This window comes from Jaculus jaculus, chromosome 5, assembly GCF_020740685.1.
Source record: "Jaculus jaculus isolate mJacJac1 chromosome 5, mJacJac1.mat.Y.cur, whole genome shotgun sequence".
In the NCBI taxonomy this organism is placed as follows: domain Eukaryota; kingdom Metazoa; phylum Chordata; class Mammalia; order Rodentia; family Dipodidae; genus Jaculus; species Jaculus jaculus.
Window position 1 is genome coordinate 2165378 of NC_059106.1, and position 7661 is coordinate 2173038.

The following is a 7661-nucleotide window of genomic DNA, read 5'->3' on the forward strand; positions in this document are numbered from 1 at the left end:
GGCAGGCAGGCGCGCACGCCCCACAGCGCCCGGGGACGCGCTCCACAGCGGCACTCGGCAGGGAAAAACACACGTCCCCACGTCACGTGACGCCCCGTCGCCAAGGGAATCAGTGCGTCTGCGTGCGCGCGCCCGCCACAGGCCCCTAATCCCGGAAGTGCGAAGCAGCGGCGGGAAGGAAGGGTGACTAACCGCTACTGGACTTGGGCATCGCCTGCAGCAAGGCCTCACGGGAGTTGTAGTCTTCTAAAGCTAGTTCTGTTGTGGAACGTTTCTGAGGACCAAGAAGGAAGACGGGGCAGCAGTGACCCGGACTACATTAGCTGTAATGGTGGGGAGCCACCTCCGGTTACTCCCTTGCGTGGTTATGCCATTCTGGTCCTTTCTGAGACCTTAAATATGAAGCAGTCGTCATGGAAAGAACTGAAAAAGCCAAACTAGTGGCCCACACCTTTAATCCCAACACTGGGGAGGCAGAGGTAGGATGATCAGGTGAGATCGAGGCCACCCTGAGATGATATAGTGCACTCCATGTCAGCCTGGGCTAGAGTGACACAAAGGCATTGCAGCCCACCGCTGAGCGGGCCTCCCCCTCTTTTGTGTAAAAGAAGGGAGGAGATGTTGGGCGCCATAGAGCAAAAGCCTCTCCATTTTATCTGGGCCTGCTCATAAGCTGACTGATTACTCAGAAAGCTGGTTCGGTACTTCTGGACCCGGTTAGCAGATTGCTTATAGAATCTTATCTTTTGCAAAAGGCCAGTTTGTGGTCAGGATGTTGAGCCAGTGAGGCAAGATTAGATGAACATCTAATTACACCCTCTGTAGGTTTTCTGACAACTCCTTGCCCTGGCCACGTCCCCTTCCCCGCTACAACCCTATATAAACCTACATGTAAGAATAAACTCTTGAGGGCTGGAGAGATGGCTTAGCGGTTAAGCACTTGCCTGTGAAGCCTAAGGACCCCGGTTCGAGGCTCGGTTCCCCAGGTCCCACGTTAGCCAGATGCACAAGGGGGCGCACGCGTCTGGAGTTCGTTTGCAGTGGCTGGAAGCCCTGGCGTGCCCATTCTCTCTCTCCCTCTATCTGTCTTTCTCTCTATGTCTGTCGCTCTCAAATAAATAAAAAATGAACAAAAAAAATTAAAAAAAAAAAAAAAAAAAACTCTTGAGGCCTTGACAACATCTAACATGGTCTCCTTCTTGTGTCTGTTTGCTGCCTTTCATTCAGGCTAATTTTCCCCTCGTTTCCTTGTTTGACTCCCAGCTGGCCGGGGCAAGTGGCGCCCAACGAACGTGAGGCACAAGGTACAAAGAAAGACCTGAATGTTGCTCAAGTGGAGGCCATTAGACCGCCACCCCACTGGAGGGGTGAGTGAAGTTATGCTTAGAGGTCACTACAGGCAATTCACCTGTAATACAGACCTGCACTGCAATCGACACAGAAAAGCCCGCCTGTGAAACTGATCCGTTTGAGGTAAACGACGAGTTTTAGGTAATTAAAGACTATTGAGTCAGATTTTCAAGGCACAAGAACTGCGGGACTTCCTTTTTGCACTTCTCTTCCTCCTTTTACTTTCAGTTGGTGCCATCGCGTGGAATTGCAAAATAGTGACAGGGCAACTTAAGCCTCTTGGCCAGGGATACCCTCTGGCATTGGCTGAAGGCCCCTAGCTCCCTGTGCGATTCCGACAGCCTGTTCAGGCGTTGGCAAAGACCTCCTATCTAGCCTCTCTTCCTGTCAACAAAACTGGGTACGCAACAGCCAGTAAATGCTCTTAGAGTGGCTGCCAGTCCTTAAAATTGCAGTCAGGCTCACGTCAGGCCCATCGGGGAACCCCTGTGCCAGTTCTCCAACCAGGAATGTTACCTTCTGGTCTTGCCGTTTCTCCTCTTTCCTTTTCTATCATGGGACAGACCCTAAGTAAGCATAAATTGTTGAAAGGCTTAAAACTTCTCTCAAGGCATGAGGAACATGGGTTAAAGAAAAAAAAAAAAGATTTAACAAAGAGTAAAAAGGAGCTAATTGCCATAGTAAAAGATATTTTAAAAACACAAGGAATTGAGATTGCTTCAAGTTCCTTTTGATTTTATCAGGAAGATTTGTTCTTTGTGTGTGTGTGTGTGTGTGTGTGTGTGTGTGTATGTATATGTGTGTGTGTATGTGTTTATGTGTACTCATTGTGCTTGCTCCTCGTGTCATGTTTGTGACTGTTTGTGACTAAAGAGATGAGATGGACGCAGGTGACATTCCTTTCTCTTCTAGAGAACCATTTCAAGGAAATCAAAGACCTAAGCATAGAAATTAAAAAGGAAAAGTTAAATGTCTTTTACAGGAGTGAATTTGCCAGATATTTATTCTAGACCAAGTTCACCTTACATAGAGGATCATTAAAAACAACAAAACTGGGCTGGAGAGATGGCTTAGCGGTTAAGCGCTTGCCTGTGAAGCCTACGGACCCTGGTTCGAGGCTCGGTTCCCCAGGTCCCACGTTAGCCAGATGCACAAGGGGGCGCACGCATCTGGAGTTCGTTTGCAGAGGCTGGAAGCCCTGGCACGCCCATTCTCTCTCTCTCCCTCTATCTGTCTTTCTCTCTGTGTCTGTTGCTCTCAAATAAATAAATAAATAATTAAAAAAAAAAAAACTTCCTCTAAAGAGGTAACTTATAATTTGTCAGATATTTTAAAAAAAGATTGTGGGCTGGAGAGATGGCTTAGCGGTTAAGCACTTGCCTGTGAAGCCTAAGGACCCCGGTTCGAGGCTCGGTTCCCCAGGTCCCACGTTAGCCAGATGCACAAGGGGGCGCACGCGTCTGGAGTTCGTTTGCAGTGGCTGGAAGCCCTGGCGCGCCCATTCTCTCTCTCTCCCTCTATCTGTCTTTCTCTCTGTGTCTGTCGCTCTCAAATAAAATAAAATTAAATTAAATTAAAAAAAAAAGATTGTAATGTCCTATTACTTAAAAGGACGAGGCAACTGATCTGACTTCTGAGCCAGCCTGCCTCAAGATAACAAGACAATTTGCCTTAGTTACTCCTAATAAAATCATTCCCAAGTGTGTTATTGGTATAATGATATAAAATTGTATTAAGACTGCTTTCTTTTTAGTAATAGGATTAATCAATTTGGTGTAATTTTTTAATAGCCTTATAAGAAAGATAGTCACTTCTTGGCCTTTTGGCTAAGATCAAGTGTAGTATCTGTTCTTATCAGTTTAATATCTGATACGTCCTCTATCTGAGGACAATATATTAAAGGGATTTTTGGAGAGTGGAGTTGGAATAGGAGCTTGCTCCGTCCACTCCACGCATCGACCTGGTATTGCAGTACTTCCAGGAACGGTGCACACCCTCGGGGGAATAAAAAAAGAAAAGAAAAGATAATTAATGATGGGGTGAGATGAACTGATTGAAGGAACTGGGAAGGAATTTTTCAATGATTACTTGTTAAAAATGCCTTTTGAGTGGTACTTAGATCAGAATGTTAAAGTATATAAATAAAGGTGTGCAGATGTAAAAAAAAAAAAAAAAAATTCAGGCCAAACCTAAACACCATGCCTAAAGTTAAAGGTTTTTAAACTGTTTACAAACTTAAAAAAAAAAACAACTAAATTTCAGGGTAAAATATGTTGGGATAGCTTGCTTAAGATTTGTCAAATTTAAGTTATGGGTAAAACATAAAATTGTTTTATGTTAATAAAAATTTCTGTGGTACATAAAATCAATAGCTATCAAGTTTAAGCCAAAATCATTGGATGTCAAATAATGTTTTTTCTTTCAAAAAAAAAGTTATCAAGGGTTATATTAATATTTAGCTAGCTATTTTGGCTCAGAAAAGACCAAATTCTACTCTATTGTATGTAAAGTAACTGTCTCAACTTTTACATCTTAAGTCCAGTGCTTATAACAAAATTAACTCTTAAGACATAGTCCCTACTTTAGGGTACAGCCTCATGCTCAAACAATGGTCCTCATCTGAAAATATATATATGTATATTTCAAGTTCCATGATTCTGTTTCCAACGTTCTCTGGGTAATTTGTACCCACACAGGTATCTGAACTAATCAAAGATGTTTTCACACAGGTGCTAAGATCTTATACTGTCTTACTTGTTCTTTTCTGATAATTTCTAGGTTAAATTAGTTAAGTTTATAAATCAGTTGGTACTATTTTCAAGACTGGTAACAGGTTCTGCCTATATTTATAAATGTTAGATATTTAAAATGTGAGTTGTGCCTACTTCCTATGCCTCAGATATATGGCTTATGCTGCCACAGTACAACAAAAATTTTAAAGATAGGACAAAATGATTTTAGAAGCCCTTGTGCCATTCTTTAACTAAGTCTATTTCAGTAATCAAACGTGCTCTATATGTACATACATCCAGGCTGATGTAACTTCCTTTCTGATTGTGTTAATCACCTACGTATAAGCCAAAACCAACTGGAATCATTAGAGCAAAAAGTGTCAATATTTTGGCCAGTACTCCCATGTCATGAGGCCACTGGAGATGATGGGATACTTCTACACTGGCCCCCTGGTAAGTCACCTGTCTTCCTGAGCAAGGAGGATATGGAGACCCAAACAAAATTGGTGTACAGTCTAAAACAGAAGAGTCACAATTGAGGAACAATCAGGTCTCTTGACTTCCCAAAGAAGGGAAAATTACTTGACCAGCATGGCCCTGACTCATCCTAACAGGCAAGACACCAGTAAACTATGCGGCTACTCCTGTGTCCCTAAAGTCTCTTTGGAGAGCCTCTAAATTAATCCTTAATTAACTTTTGGCTATCTGCATGGTCTTAAACACTCAGAGAGAAATGTGTAACCAAAGATTTAAAAAAAAAAACAAAAAACCTTGAATGTATAAATGGCCCTTAACTTCTGAAATTAGCTACAGCCACGATGTTAGTGCAGGAACAACTTGCTGCAGGCCATATTGAACCTACTCCTACCTTTGTTATAATGAAAAAGTCTGGAAAATGGAGATTGCTCCAGGACCTTAGAAAAATTAATAAGGCCATGGTACCTATGGGGGCCCTACAACCAGGCCTCCCCACTCCAGTAGCAATTCCTGCAGGACATTGTAAAATCATTATTGACCTAAAGGATTGCTTTTTTTTTTTTAATTTTTATTTATTTATTTATTTATTTGAGAGTGACAGACACAGAGAGAAAGACAGGTAGAGGGAGAGAGAGAGAATGGGCGTGCCAGGGCTTCCAGCCTCTGAAAACGAACTCCAGACGCGTGCGCCCCCTTGTGCATCTGGCTAACGTGGGACCTGGGGAACCAAGCCTCGAACCGGGGTCCTTAGGCTTCACAGGCAAGCGTTTAACCGCTACGCCATCTCTCCAGCCCAAGGATTGCTTTTTTACAATTCCCTTACACTCCTCATCAGCATTTTACATTTAGTTTACCTGTGGTAAATTTTAGAGACCCTGAAGATAGTGGAGGCTACAATTCTGAGCCAAAGAGTCACTTTTATCTCTTATAAAAAGCCTCTTCTCCTGGTCATTTGTACCACTGACTTTACACCCACTGGGGTGTTCTGGCAGGAGGGGCCCCTCTTCTGGGTCCATTTACCCTCCAAAAGTTAAAAACGGGGGATTTATATCCCATAAAAGGCTCTCCAAGAAATATCCTTCATCATGCCTTTTTTGTCCTAAACTTTTTAACCCTTGATACTCAGGGAAATTCAGCTGCTGATCGCTTTTAGCACACAAATACAAAAAATACCTTTGCCAAAGCCATGTGGAAAGATCCTTTAACTTTAAAATGGGATGGCCCAGACCCAGTACTCATTTGGGGCCGAGGATCAGTATGCTTCTCTGTCTGACAACAAAGAAAATGCTGTGAGATGGCTGCCAGAGAGACTTGTAAAACAAGCTGATGATCCTCCAGTGACATCTCACATATCCAGGGAAGAAATACTTTCTTGAGAGAATCTCCCTTTTTTCCCTAAGAGGACAAAGCTGGAAGGACCTCTACTTATCTTAATCCTCTCACTCATAATGGACCCATTATTATAATTAAAATCATGTCAACAGATTAAAGCCATTAAGATACAGCCTTTACAGGTCCATTATCACAGACGAGCTGGCGGATCAAGACATTGCCACTGAAGACCTACCACCTACAGCTGTCTCTCTCCCTTGCTCTTACATTCTGTACTTATTTACTATACTGCTGTCCTCTACACCTCTGCTATCGCTGCAGTCTACCTGTCTTGGCCAAATAGCTACCCCTCCTTTAGGAGTTGCATAGGATTCATACCTATGCATATCAGCTCACAATAAAGTGAGTGTGATATGGGCACCAACGTGGGTGCAAAGCAAAGCAACGCAAGGGAAGGTCCCTATCTGACCACTTCTGAATTCCCTGAGAGAAAAACCTGACTTACATGGAAGTTGGCACCATAACTGTTATCACTAAGGCCGTGCCTCACTCTCTGGCCACATAGGTCCTGCCTCCCCTCCCCAAAAGGTACCAAGGGCCAAAGATTGTGGGAAAAAGACATCCCACGGGAGGAATCAGGTCCCTACTCCCCTAGTTGGTTAATGCCCATCGCTGCAAAGCGGGCCTTCCCCTCTTTTTGTATAAAATAAGGGAGGAGATGTTGGGAGCTATGAATCAAACCTTGGCCATGTTAACAGAAACTTCCATATAGCAAGTTAAGTTTCTACTTCCTCACCTAATATTCAACTACCAGGGGATCGTACGCTTGGCTGAATACTCCCCCATGCTGTCAGTAGCTGATGAAGAAACAAAGGCATTGCAGCCCACCACTGAATAGCGGGCCTCCCCCTCTTTTGTATAAAAGAAGGGAGGAGATATCAGGAGCCATAGAGCAAAAGCCTTTCCATTTTGCATGGTCCACCCAGCTTTCTGTTAGGTACTTCTGGAACCAGTCAGCAGACTGCTTATCTTTTGCAAAAGGCCAGTTTATGGTCAGGATGTGAAGCCTGGTGCAGTCAGGATGTTAAGCCAGTGAGGCAAGATTAGATAAACACCTAATTACATCCCCTCTAGGTTTCCTGACAACTCCTTGCCCTGGCCACATCCCCTTCCCCCTACAACTCCTTGCCCTGACCACGTCTCCTTCCCCCTACAACCCTATATAAACCTACATGTAAGAATAAACTCTTGAGGCCTTGACAAACATCTAGCATGGTCTCCTTCTTGTGTCTGTTTGCCTTTTTTCATTCAGGTTAATTTTCCCCTCGTTTCCTTGTTTGACTCAGTTGTCATGGAAAGAACTGAAAAAGCTAAGCGTAGTGGCCCACACCTTTAATCCCAGTACTGGGGAGGCAGAGGTAGGAGGATCACCGTGAGTTCAAGGCCACCCTGAGACAATATAGTGCACTCCAGGTCAGCCTGGGCTAGAGTGAAACTCTACCTGGGGAGGGGGGGGGGGTGAGAAAGAAAATAAAAAAGACATATCAACAGTCTTAACCAATCAACCCTGCAAAGTATATGACTGGCCAGCCAGACAAGTGCAATAGTGGCATTTCTGTTAGGTGTAACCAATTGCTCCCTATTGGGTTTGCCATGACTGGAAAGACAATAAGACTCAGAGGGGGCCTGGGACTACTGAGTTGAGTTCCAGGTCAGCCTGGGCTAGAGTGAGACCCTACCTTGAACAAAACAAAACAAAGACCCAAAGGG

At 43.8% G+C, this 7661-nt stretch overlaps 1 non-coding gene across 1 annotated transcript; it reads left to right on the forward strand.

Moving 5' to 3' along the window:
• The first annotated feature begins 3156 nt into the window (after positions 1-3156).
• LOC123461014 lies at positions 3157-3347 on the forward strand. The gene has a single exon (XR_006637345.1). It is a non-coding gene; the product is annotated as a U2 spliceosomal RNA (small nuclear RNA).
• Positions 3348-7661: the final 4314 nt, after the last annotated feature.